The following is a 13,402-nucleotide window of genomic DNA, read 5'->3' on the forward strand; positions in this document are numbered from 1 at the left end:
TATCCTGGTGCTGAGCAACTAGAGAGTAGGGGGTGAGTCGAGCCGGAACTGCCGTCTAGATCTTAGGGAAACAGCCAAGTTTTAACACATCTCCTAAACGGGAGAAGTTCCCTAATTTGTCTAACTTCCCAGGGAAGTTTGTTCCACAATCTGGCTGCTGCCAATCCAAAGGATCTACCTCCTGACCTGACTTTCTTAAAGCTTGGCACCTTCACCAGTCTGGCCGAGGACGAGCGAAGCAGTCTCGATGGAGTGTACCAGTCAAATTGTTTTCGCAAAGTCATTGGTCCGCCCCCATGAAGGGCTTTAAAAACCAGACAGAGTGATTTAAAGTGCACTCTCTGTCTCAAAGGGAGCCAGTGGAGTTTGGCTAGGGCAGCAGAGGCAGAGGACCTTCTAGACAGGCCTAGCACCAGCTTGGCAGCCACTGATTGGATCCTTTGTAGTCTATCCAGGAGAAAATTAGGGGAGTCTTGAAGGAGGGCATTACAGTAGTCAAGCCTACTTAGAATTGTGCACCTCACCATTGTGGAATGCGCCTGATAAGGTAGAAGAGGAAAAATGTTGCGAAGGGACCTAATGATAGCGAAACAGGTAGCTGTCGTTTTTGTATCACGGGCTTCCAGGGAAAGCTTGCAGTCAAACATAATACCCAGATTACGAGCATTTTTAATTGGCTGCACAGTGTTAGAAAAACCCGGGGGCCAGAAGTTGTCAGGAAGAGGACGGGGGATATTATTCGCAGCACACTCACTCTATCAAACCCTCCATACACAGCTTCTGTAAAAGCCTGGATAATTTTACTATGTCTACATATTCCAAACCCTTAATCTCTCCTAACCTTTCCCAGAAAATGTCAGAAAAACAGCCTAACAAATTGGGACACTTGTACTAAAACGTACCAACTTCAACACCCCCCAACCAATACGCTTGTGGAGAACATCCACGCTTCAAAATGACAACCGAACACAATTGATGATGCCAACCAAGAATGTAAAGTCCTTCCACTGACACATATACCTTGCCATAAACAACCTTGCATTGTAACTCCATAGTAGAATAAAAAAAATCTATATCTGTCTTGGAACCATTGTATCTTTCTGGACTTTCTACCAGGAAGACTGAAATGATGACTCAGAGTATCTTATGAAATTATAATATTCTTGGAACCTGAATCTCACACACACACTTTGATCCTCTTACATTTCACCCTCAGTGTTACCCTTACTAGAAGTTTTAGAGGAACAACACATTCTAGCAAAATGACCTATGGCTCGTCATTTCATATACTGTTCTCTGTATGACGGACACAATTTGGAATGAGCTATGTGATTCTTCAATCTGCTTCTAAAACAGACACCCTCAAAAACACTATTCTTTTCAAAAGCCATGTCCTTATCAGAATAAGTTTTAGTACTCTTAACTACACACACAGTATCATCATGAGAGTTATTAAAAATGTTGGCAAATTCCTTGGAGTTTTGAATGGTCTTGGTGAGATCAATTGCTTCATTCAAGGAAGGGTCTTGACAAATCAAAAGTCTCTCCTATACCTTCTTGCTAAAACACCTGGTGACTAATTGATTTCTAATAAGTTGCTCAATAAAGATTGAAAATCCACTCTTTAAAACTAAAGGTCTCACAGATGCAACATACATGTGTAAGGTTTCATTAGCCTGTTGCTCACAAGATAAATAAATGATGCCTTCTAAAAACCAGATTGGGAGATTTTGAAAAATAATTTCAATTCTCTTGACTGCTTCTATATATTCATCCAATTCATCTTCCAAGCCATCAGAGACAAAACAGGTAAGTGCTAAAAAACCTCCTGACCTTCTAGACCAACTGAGTTCCAAAAGCCAAGGATTTCTGTCGGATTTTAATCTAAACCCATATTTAGCACCTAAACATCCATTAAAAGCTCTGTATCATTCCTTCCATCTTATAAGTGTCTCACCAGTCAATCGAAGAAATTAGGGTAGAGGTCTTATGGGCTGCGTTATAATTCCAGTGAAATGTTGAGTCAAGAAGTGCTGATGAAAAATAAATGCAGAATGAACCCAAAGATAAGTACTTCCAGGGATTATAAAAACTATTTCACAAGAAATCCAGGATGATTCACTTGAAAATGTAGGCAAAAAAATCTCAGGGTTCAGTTGCGTTTAGTAAGAACCCAAACCAAAATGCCCACTGAACACTCCGGGTAAATAAAATAGGTAATGCCCAAACACAAATGGCAGCTAAGTGCATTGACTCACTTCTCCAATTGAAATGACTGTCAAATTGTTGGAGTAAATGAAGAAATATTACCCAATCAATTGTGACTGCCATGAGCATCAACCAGAACGTGAATCACAATGCACATGTGCGTGATGATGCATAGCTGTACAATTGGCCCTATTTAGTAAATTTTGATGAAATGCACTAAAGCAAATACTGTCTGTGCCGCTGCTGTCCTCTTCATTGCTTACCTTCAGAGGGAATGCTCCTGTTGTAAAATTGCAGATACTACAGATAGTGCAACAACACCACATTCTTGAGTCTTCCATTCATCGTCAGTCTTACGGCGGGTGAATAAAGTACATGCACTGAAGTAACAGCTGAGAAGATGTATTTACAAGTATATCAGTACCATTATAAAATGTTGTCCGACCCCAATGCTTCATTTATCAGGTATCTTCGCCATACCTAACTATTCCAGACCTCCACCTCCTACACACGATGAGGACTATGGAATGCTCAGTCATTGTGTGCACATACCAGTTTTGTTATACTATGTTATTTTAAAAAGAGTTGCATGCTGTGCAACATTACATACGAAAGGCTGATTCTCTGTGTTGGGGTCTGTGGCAATATGCTATTGATTATGAGTCACAACACTTGATCAACTGCTAGAGAGTGGATATCAAGCAATAAGTGATAAATGAGTGACTTAGAAACCTCCTGTCATCTGGAAGGTTCAATGTTTGGTGCCATCAAATTTCGAAACGATTCTGCATACATTTTCCAGGTCCCAAGGTTGCAGCATATCCTTGTACTGATGAGCATACTTGGTGAACTTAATATACAGTTGTTGAGAGAGTGATGTCAAGATGTGAGGATAGGCGTTGCACACATTTGCTGATGTGATGTCAAGATGTGAGGATAGGCGTTGCACACATTTGCTGATGTGGAAGTTTTACCTGTGAAGAAGCTGCTTCATTGTCTTTATCTGCAACAGAATGAAACTAAACCATTCAATGACTCTCTCTGTGTCCAGAATGAACAATCTAGAGATGAGAAATACTGCAGCCAATAATGACAAAAAATCCAGAGTCCTTGCCTCAGTGCACATATACAGAAATGCACTTTCTGCGAATTTGTCTAAAGTTGTGCGTCTGCTTAAGTTGAATATATTGAGGACCGCAGGTTAGAAATAGTCTTTAGATATTTGAATATGGCGATTGAAATTAAAAAATTTACGAGGAGTTGTTGTGTAGTCCCTTTAAACCTATATAGGATCAGTGCGTTTATACAACATAGACTATGGGATTGGTGTCCAGGCTGATTCCAGACAACCCCACCGAGTATGTTCGCCTGTATACCAGCTAGCTCACAGTGCCACTAGAAACCCTTCTTACCAAGGAGAGAATAGTGTTTGGCAACAATTGAACATGACAACTCTGTCCCATCAGGGATCATGGAAACAGTGCGATACTTTTAGCTCAGTTACTCGTGCTCACTTTGTCTCAGAGAAATAAACAGAATAAACGGTGGTTACATTTTCCAATAAGTATTTATTGAACCAGCATCATTCTAGCGTAAAATAGGTGTGCTGAAACAAGCATTAGATAGAAACAGATACAAATGATTAATAGCATCAACAGAGTAAAAGGATGGTAGATTTCTACCATAGTGCTAAAACAATGAATACAGGCAAGTTTAAAAATACATGACAGTAAAATGAATACTCCTATGATGCGACCCTAACTAGATGTACCTATGTGTACCTAGCATGTTTGTAGCCTTAGAGCCAAGAATCCCTCTAGGATAAAGTCATCTCCATTACCTGAAGTGAGAGACTGTGAGACCCTTTCTTGGTCTTGAGATGAACACCCCGCAAGGGATGTCAGACCACTGTGAGCTGGACTGTCTGCATGCAGGAACCCCAGCGTCTCGTGTCAGTGTGTCAGCATGGAAGTCCTGTTCTTCTTTGCCTACCCCAGCAAGATATGGTGTATATATACCCAAAGTGTTATCCTCAGGGGTTCTACCTTGCTGTGTCATGTCAGACTCAGAATGATGGATGAAATTACCCGTGTACATAGTTATTATGCAGGAGATGGTAGTCTTGCCGAGTTTCCAAGAATCCTCAAGCATAATGGATAAGGCTAGGATTAAGGGAAAACCCTACGTCCTGTAACCAGTACCCTAACTGGTTAAAAGGTAAGTCACAAGGCCTGTTATGTAGTGTAATGGTAGGGGAGAATATAGGTGAACGGTTAGGTGACTACCTGAGCCTATATTGGGGTATATATGAAACATAACAGAACTAGGGCACGTGTTTAGCACTGATTTCTTGTTCTAATATCAAATGTATTTGTTATTGAAAATTATGAATGTACTTTTATGGCTGTTACTTGCAGCCAAATAAAGTATTTTGACTTACTCACAAATCTTGTGAGTTGTTATGTGTTCATTGAAGTCCTGAATTAAGTTTATTTCCTAAATAGTCCTTCAGTAAGAACACTACACGTCTAAGGTAAGAATGCATTTATTGCGCGACCAAGCTGCCTCACTTCTCCCCTCTGCATTCTCGTCCCTTTTTAATTCTAATGATATCAACCCTACAAGTCCGGATGTATCTTGGTAGGCAAACTAGTTTTGAACATGTGCTTGGCAGTTAACTGGAAGCAAAATGCAAGCCGTTGCAATCTTTGAATAAGGAGTCAACACTAGGCTCCTAGGAGAAGCCATGAGGTTCCTTTGGGGAAGTTGTGATGTCTGTGAAGCTCAAGCCTCATCTCAAGATGAGTGTCAATGGATGCTATCAGCCAGATTCATCAAACCAGAATCGGCTCACAAAGGGCCAGATTTGGAGAATCTGGCCCTTTGCGAGCGCTATTTTTGCATTTGGGATGCATCATGCCAAATGCAAAAATCGCAAATGTAGAAATCGCTAAATTGCGATTAATTGCATTTAAGGAATCTCAATTAGAGTTTCCTTAAATGCAATTCATGAACCATTTTAAAATTGCAAAATCGCAATCTGGGGCCGCTATTTACGGTGAAGTCTAACTACGTGGTAAATAGCAAAAACTTAGAAAAATTCACTTTAGTGCATTTTTCTAAGTTGTATGTTACACATGCATGGTAATGGTAATGGTAATGTCCACTGGTGTTGCGCATACACATGTCCCAAGGACATGTGTATGCGCAACACCAGTGGACATTACCATTTCAGGGGTTCAACAGGGTGTACTTTGGACACCCTGGCACCCTTGGAATTGTTTCCTTATTTGCGATTCTTTAATTGCTAATCGCCAATAAGGAATGGCTTCCCATTCATTCCAATGGGCCGTTAGGCCCAAATAAATGAATGGGAAAGCCATTCCTTGTTTGCGATTAGCAATTAGCGAATCGCAAATAGGGAAGCTGTAGAAATCACTAAAATTATTGCGATTTCTACATGCATCCCATTTTGCGAGTCTTTAATAGCGAATCCTTAAAATTCGCTATTAAGGACTCGCAAAACAGGACTTTGATGAATCTGGGGGTATGCTTCTTTTGCCTATAAAGTAATCTAAAGTGCAATTCTGTAAAGATGTAGGTCTTTTTCTTTTAAGAAAAGTGGTATACATAATTATATGTTTCATGAATAAGCGCACAGAAATATTCACAAAGAATATAGATGACAATTAACCTACTCTTTGATTCCTTGATACTATTTGATGTTTTGCAATATTTATTCTTTGGGCGCTTTGTCTCTATATTTATGCTTTGTTCCTCTTTTAAGTTACAGTGTTTTTGTGTGTGCATACATTTCCACCTGCATTGATCTGAAAATGTACACTTACACTTGGATGCCTGTTGGGTTGTAGTGATTTTAATAAGTCATGCATATTATGGAAAAAACGCTCACCTGAAAACATTAGAACTGTAGTACAAACACTTGCACATCTCTAGATATTTATGTTCATTAGTACATCTTGTCCCTCCTTTCATCTTTTCATAGTTTCAATCTGCTCTGCTGATCCTCACCTGACAGGCATGAATGACAGCATTAATACTCTCCCAAAAAGACCTATTTTTATTATATTTAGAATAAATTACATAGGGGAAAATATTCATTTTTGTCTAGACTAATGTTTATAAAACAAGAAACAGGGAAAATTGGAACCTTTTTGTAAGAAGCAGCATATTGTCAGATATGAATCATGTGTATGTAGTTTCTGCTCGATAATGGTAATTTTAATATCCATCCCAAAATATTTTACATTTGTGATAAGAGGCAGTTTGAAGCTGAATAAATCGAAAGAAGCGTTTCTCTAATTATTTAATGTGTATGTGTATAGCCCAGATAATCTAGTTGTTGGAGCTTTTATGCAAATATCTGGCAATTGCTTCTCCCTTTTAAACTTGTTCTAGTTTGCACATTAATAAAATATTATGGAACATGTATAAGGCACATACATAGTTATATAGCTGATGTTTTATTAGAAGGCTGATTATATGATCAAAATATCTTAAAATGTGGCATTTATTATTAGCTTTGTTCATTTTATGTATTATTTAATTTGTTTTTTTCTAGTACATTTGTGAGAGTTTTTATCATTGAGTTTGTCTTTTTCTTACGCCATCTGTTCAAAATATGCAAAATAACCTTTATTAATTTGTATAACTAATAGAGTAGTTACAAAAAGAAAATATCCCCCATTTTAAATTATATCACAAATAGCAATAAGTAAGTGAGATGAATGAGCTCATCAGATATTCAAGGGAAAGATCCTCCTGAGGGATTTCTGAAATAACTTATTATCCTCCATTCTTCTTCCAGTCTTTTTTCCTTCCCTCCTTCTCTCGATGTATATTTCTCATTCTTTCTTTAGTTTGGTCATTCTTTATCTTCAACCATTCTTTCAGTCCTTTTTTCTTTCCTCAATCTTTCATTATTACTATCCATCTTTCAGCAATTCATATTTCCTTCTCTCCATCCAACATTCTGTCTTTTTTCTTCATTTCTCAATCAAACCGCACATCAATCAATCATCATACTTCTGCCACCTTATCCATCCATCAATCCGTACATGTTTCCTTACTTCTTTTGCTAAACCCTTGACCTATGAGGCTGTTCACCAAACAATCAATAAATCAATCCGTGTTTGTTAAAAACAACAACTCATCTGTGAGGTTCTCAAATCTATTAAGGGGGTTTGCAGGTCCTGATGGGCTCTGAGATTCATTTGAAGAGCCAGGTCTTAAAAACCTCCATCAATTGGGTCAGCAAAGGGGATAGCTTGAGGAGGCAAGGCAGGGAGTTCCAGGTTTTGGCAGCAAGTTAGGAGAAGGATCTTCCTACGGTCCTGATCTTGTAGATCCGATGGAGTTTGGCAAGGACTGATGGGTACGTGGAATGAGAGGCGGTACTTCAGGCATGCTGGCCCAGGGCGTGGAGGACTTTGTAGGCATGTGTGAGAAGCTTGAACAAAATTATTTTGTTGGCCTGGAGCCAGTGGAGTTTTCGCAGGTGTTCGGAGATCTGGCTGTGGCAGGGGATACTGATGACCAGACTGGCTGTGGCATACTGAATGTTCTGTAGTTTCCTGAGGAGTTTCTGGGTGACACCTGTGTAGAGTGCATTGCCATAGTCGAGTCTGCTGCTGATGAGCGCATGGATGACCGTCTTTCAAGCCTCAGTGGGGATCCATCTGAAGGTCTTTCAAATCATGTGAAAGTGTCAAAGCATGATGAGGAGATGGTGTTGATCCTGTCGTTCATCATGAGCAAGGAGTAAAGGATGATAGTGAGGTTTCGTGGGTAGTCAGTTCATGTGGGGTGGTTCCTAATGCAGCGGGACACAAAGAGTATTCTCAAGCAGAGGTGTTGGGCCCAGGTTTAGGGAGTTGTTTCTGGTGCCTGTAGGCTTCTTAGTGAGTGAGAGAATCAGCTGGTTGTTGTCAGCATAGGGGACATTATTGAGTCTGTGGTTCCTGACTAAGGCTGCAAGCGGGGCCATGTAGATGTTGAAGAGGGTGGGGCTCAGAGGAGAGCCCTGGGGGACTCGGCAGTTGATCTCTGTGGCTTCTGAGAGGAACGGTGGTAGTCTGACTCGCTATGTTCTACCTGTAAATAAGGAATGGATCCAGTCCAGTGCTTTGTCATGGAGGCCGGCGTTGTTGAGTCTAGTGCTCAATGGTGTGGTGGGAGATGGTGTTGAAAGTGGCTGAGAGGTCCAGGAGGGTGAGGTCTGCTGTTTTTCTCCTGTCAAGGAGGAAGCGAATGTCATCGGTGGCGGCCAGGAATGTGGTTACAGTGCTGTAGTTACTTCCGATGTTGGGTTGAGAGGAGTCTGGGACATGGTTGGCTTCAATAAACTGGGAGAGTTGGGCATTGATGGCCTTCTCGATGACCTTAGGAATGAATTCAAGTTCAACAGTTCATGTTAATTAGAATAGCAGAGGGGTGTTTCTCCACCAACTCAAGCTGCTAAAGGTGGGAGTTTGAAGACACCGCTGTGTACAACCATTTGTTTATTTTAATGCTAGGAGTGATTGTTTAAAGACCAGGATCAATACACCTACTGGCATGTCATCAAATCTCTGTGGTGACAACAATTTATGGAAGGTTTTTAAATTATAATTTATGTTTCTTCAACTTCAAATCACACATTGTTTTTTACACAATTTGCATTGACACCTTCATTTCCGAAGCCTTCCCGAGACTTATTTATAGGTTGTTCAATAAATCTTAGGGTTACAGTCCGCACTTGTCCTGTTTGCGAGACAAGTGCGTGAAAATATGACAAACTGTTATCATCCATATGATTGAGCATAGCAGGAATCTATTTTTTAATTAAATGTAAAATTATGCATTGCCCTCTACCCAGAAACAACACAATTTTCACTTTCGAATCAGGATGTGAGGTTCCCATCTAGGGGAGGTCAGGCAAAAAGTATTCTGTGGCATTTACACAATGCAGAGTTAAGTTGGTACTGTCGGCTTTACTAATGCTGCCTGCCAGCCTCTCTCTGATCAGGTCTTTTGCTCATTCTACCTGGACTTTAAAGATAAAATATCTTGGACTGCTACAGAATACCCCTAAAGGACAGAAGGCAGGAGTGAACACATCTATAATTCACCCTGCAATCTGTTAATTGCATGCATATTAGGATAGAAAAGAAACAAGCTTCAAAAATCTGTTGTGTCTTGCAAATATTGCCTACTACATAATTGTCTACACTTGAACTTTGCATAGTGCCTACCTATTGTTGAACCTTGGCCTTTGTCCTCGACTTGGTAGTGGGTATTAGTGTTTGCCAGCCTGGGTCTTGATATACATCTTCCAAGAGGCCCTAATTCGTTGGGGGAGATGCTGTTTGGCAGCCCTACTAAGACTTCTAGACCTACTACTCTATGTGCTGGAAATCAGAAGCTGGTGCTAACTCTGATGGCAGCTGTGATATGTTTGTAGCATTTCAGCACACATGAGGTTCTGCCATTGTCTCATTTAGATGTGTATGGACTACTGAGCATCTGGATAAATCACACAGTCCAGTCTATGTGGAAAGAGATAACCTGCTTGGGACAAAACTATGGTAACTGGAGATGGGCATGGGTCAATTACCATCATAGTAGACAGTACCTTTCCCAGGTCTGAGGCTTGGCTGGGGTGGGACTACATCCCCACCTGCTTACCTGTTTTGACTGCCCCTTGGGCCACCCACAACAACACCGGACATCGTACTAAAAGTGCTCTACCACCCCCACAGTGTGGGACACACATGGGATGTGTGCCCGGATGAATACCTGGCTTGCTTCGCCTGGAAGAGGCTAGTCTGGGCCATCCCTCTTTGTTGCTGAATCTTGTGAGCTTGTTCCACATACTGCCACTCCCAAGGTGGCTGAAATCACAAAGCTTGACTCTTTTCTGGCATATGCATTTAGTATAATCTCCACGAAGATTGACTAAGCAGAGAGATGCTTATCTTTGGATTTGGGAGAAGGCCCTAGTAGTCTGTTTCTGAGCCTGGTAGGTCTACATCCAAGAGCAATTAGTGAAGTACCACTCGCAAATTGCAACCCACCGCTAACAGTCACTGCTGAGCTAGTTCATCCATCGTCTGCTACTTGCCTGCGCAGCAATTAACATGTTATGAACTTAAGTGACAGGGAGCCTATTGCCAAAAGGATACACAAACTCAAACAAGGGCCCATCGCAAAGTTCCTACAAGTCATAGGTCCACTGATAGACATATTGACCCTGCAGACCCTACTCCACTGCAGTCTGGTTGGGTACCTTCTGAGGCAACCGTGGGGAACCATGAGTCCCCCAAATAATGACTGGGACTGTTTTCTGGAGAAATTAAATCTTTAGTGGTTGCCTGTGTCACTCCTTTGGCGTATAAGATCCATTGTCTAGAAGATTCTGTCAATCAGAAATTTCTAACCAGAAAAGTCCACCAGTACTGCAGACTACTGCTCAGCCACCTACTTCCAGGAATGATAGGCCCTTTGGCATTAGCACTGCCTCTATTTTAAATCTTTTATCATCCCATAAAGGGATATGTTTGAACAACGCCCAACCCACAACTGTGCTAGCCACAGGCGTGTTGAGGTTCACGGAGGGTGGTGAGGGAGTAGAGGAGTGCCTCGGGGAGATAAGATGGCCCTGGAGTTGCAAATGGGATGTACAAACATGGATGTTGCTCTCAGACCCAATACCCCCCCAATTAGAACTGCTTGACACTTTCCCCTGATTTTTGCCTGTCGGTAGCTATTGTGACTGGGGTGCCACCTCCCAACCATCCCTGGGGAAGAATCAACTTTACATCTTAAAAATAAAGTCTGTCATTGGCTGTCTTGGTATTTGGATTTTATCATCTCTGAATATGATGACATTTTGTTAGGGTTGGGTGGGTTGGTCTTTTGACCAAAAACATCAGTGGGGATTGTGTCTTTAATGATTGCAAAAATCAAGGTTTTGCTCACTGCCTAATTAAGGGGCCGATCAGAATCACGGACGGACGTGCGTCCGTCTGTGACCCCCGAGGTGGAGGGAACGTCCGCAGGGGCTGCGGCGTTCCCTCCAGTGCAATCAGGATGTGACCGCCACCCTGGCGGTCACATCCTCAATATTTAACATTGCGCAAGGTTAAATATGCATGCTTCGCATTTGCATGCACAAAGCGGCAGGAACCACGTGTGCCTGCCGCTTTGTGCATGCAAATGCAGGGGGGTACCATAGGTACCCCCCATATGCACCCCCAACCCCCGTCACCCTGGGGGCCCGCTACGGGCCCCCAAAGAAAACACCGTATGCCTTTCCACGGTGGAGAAGCCGCCGCGGAAAGGCATTTGTTCAGCCCCATCCTAATATGGCTGGCGGTGTCTGTTAGCCACCGCCTCCATATTAGAGCTTTTCCGCTGCGGTCGTAAGGAAATGCGGCTGACGGTCTTCCTGACCCCCCCAGCCATCCTAATCTGGCGGGGGGGTCTTTGAAGGCTCCGCAGCGGTTTTTCCGCATCCTCCAGGCCAGCGGACACTTCCGCCGGCCCGGAGGATGCGGAAAAACCACAATCCTAATGACCCCCTAAGTGTGGTGCCAGGGGGCCCCTGATGAGAACTGGTATTAGCATTTTCCCTGTAGGCAGTTTTGTACATTGCCAAAAAAGAGAGATTCTCTTTGGGCACATTAACAAGGACAAAATGACATAACATACAACAAGACTTCAAATATATTTAGAGCAATACAATAATTAACCAAATTCTGAAACGACAAATAAATTCAATATGCACAGTTTATTTTTATAAAAATTGAATTAAAAAACAGATTAAAAAGTATATAAATCAAGGGAAAACAGACAATATATATGGGAACAAATAATACACTAAAGTTCATCAAATAAGTTCCTAAAACTAAACAGAGGGAGATACACAAAAGGTATATTCAGCACCAGTCAGAATACTCCTTGATTACTATAGGATGGATTCTCCCCCGCAATTCTCAACGCTTTTCGACAGACCAATTATCATACAGCCGTCTTCCTCAGGAAAAATATTAGCTGTCTTCCCCAGATAACTGTCATTTAAGTAAAAAGTATCTTAGATACAATATTATGGCAAATTAAAAAACTGAACATAAGGCAAAAATCTGCTAGACAGAATTGTTTTTTTCTCGCTATTGCTCTACACATTAAGACAACTCACAGCATACATTTATAACATATCACATTGTAGGTACATCGATGAACATTTAATCATTAACACTGGGTCTTTCCCAAATGCCATTAACATTACAAACCATGTTGGGTTTATAGAATACTGTCAATACAGCATATTAATTCAATTATATTTCACATGATTTCATTGTCTATTTATACATCTTAACAACATCTAAGGATGGTTTTTGTGATTTCAAGATCGTTTGTATTGTTTGGACCAAGGGGTTCATTCTCCCAAGTAGTCCCAGTTTACTACATTTCATTTTCCCATCTGTTAAGTTCCATACTAACCTTTAAAGGAGGCGTGCTAAATAGGTAGGGGATAGATATCTCCCTCCTCTCTGATAGGTCGTACTTCCAGCTGCTGGCAATGTTTTTATAGATCGTTTTGCCAAAACTGAAATGTATAAAGGAACATCAAAGAACTCATAAGTTGACTTCTTCTCAATAGTATTTTATTTTATTATATAAATGGCTGTATTGCTACCATGTGCATTTTAGAAGACTTATGGGTCTTTAATAAGAGGTCATAGCTTCACTCAGCTTACTCCCTAATTGTATTGTCCTCTATAATATCCCGACGCCATTTACAGTCAGCAATCGCCGTTATGTTTATGGATATTAGCCATTTACAGCTCAAGTAGGCACAATAATATACTCACATCCTATTTCTGTCTCACGGTCCTATCTGTAGATGCTAGATACTGCCGCTACATGCAGTAAATATATGTGTTTCTTCGTATTATCTCAGTCCTGCAATATGAGGATATGATTATACATCTATACTGTCAAGCTAACTGACATGTTTAAAATTTATACTAACTCCATACTTACTTAAAAGATACATATTGTCTTGCTTGCACGAGGTAAAAATGTTCCGATTCTTGGAATTCGAAACTGTGGCACCACTAATAAAGAATGAACAGATATAGAGTCTGTTAGGGTCCCAATTTAATCTTTTTTTATTGGTAGTGTTTTTAAC

This window comes from Lissotriton vulgaris, chromosome 8 (assembly GCF_964263255.1).
Source record: "Lissotriton vulgaris chromosome 8, aLisVul1.2, whole genome shotgun sequence".
Taxonomy (NCBI): Eukaryota; Metazoa; Chordata; class Amphibia; order Caudata; family Salamandridae; genus Lissotriton; species Lissotriton vulgaris.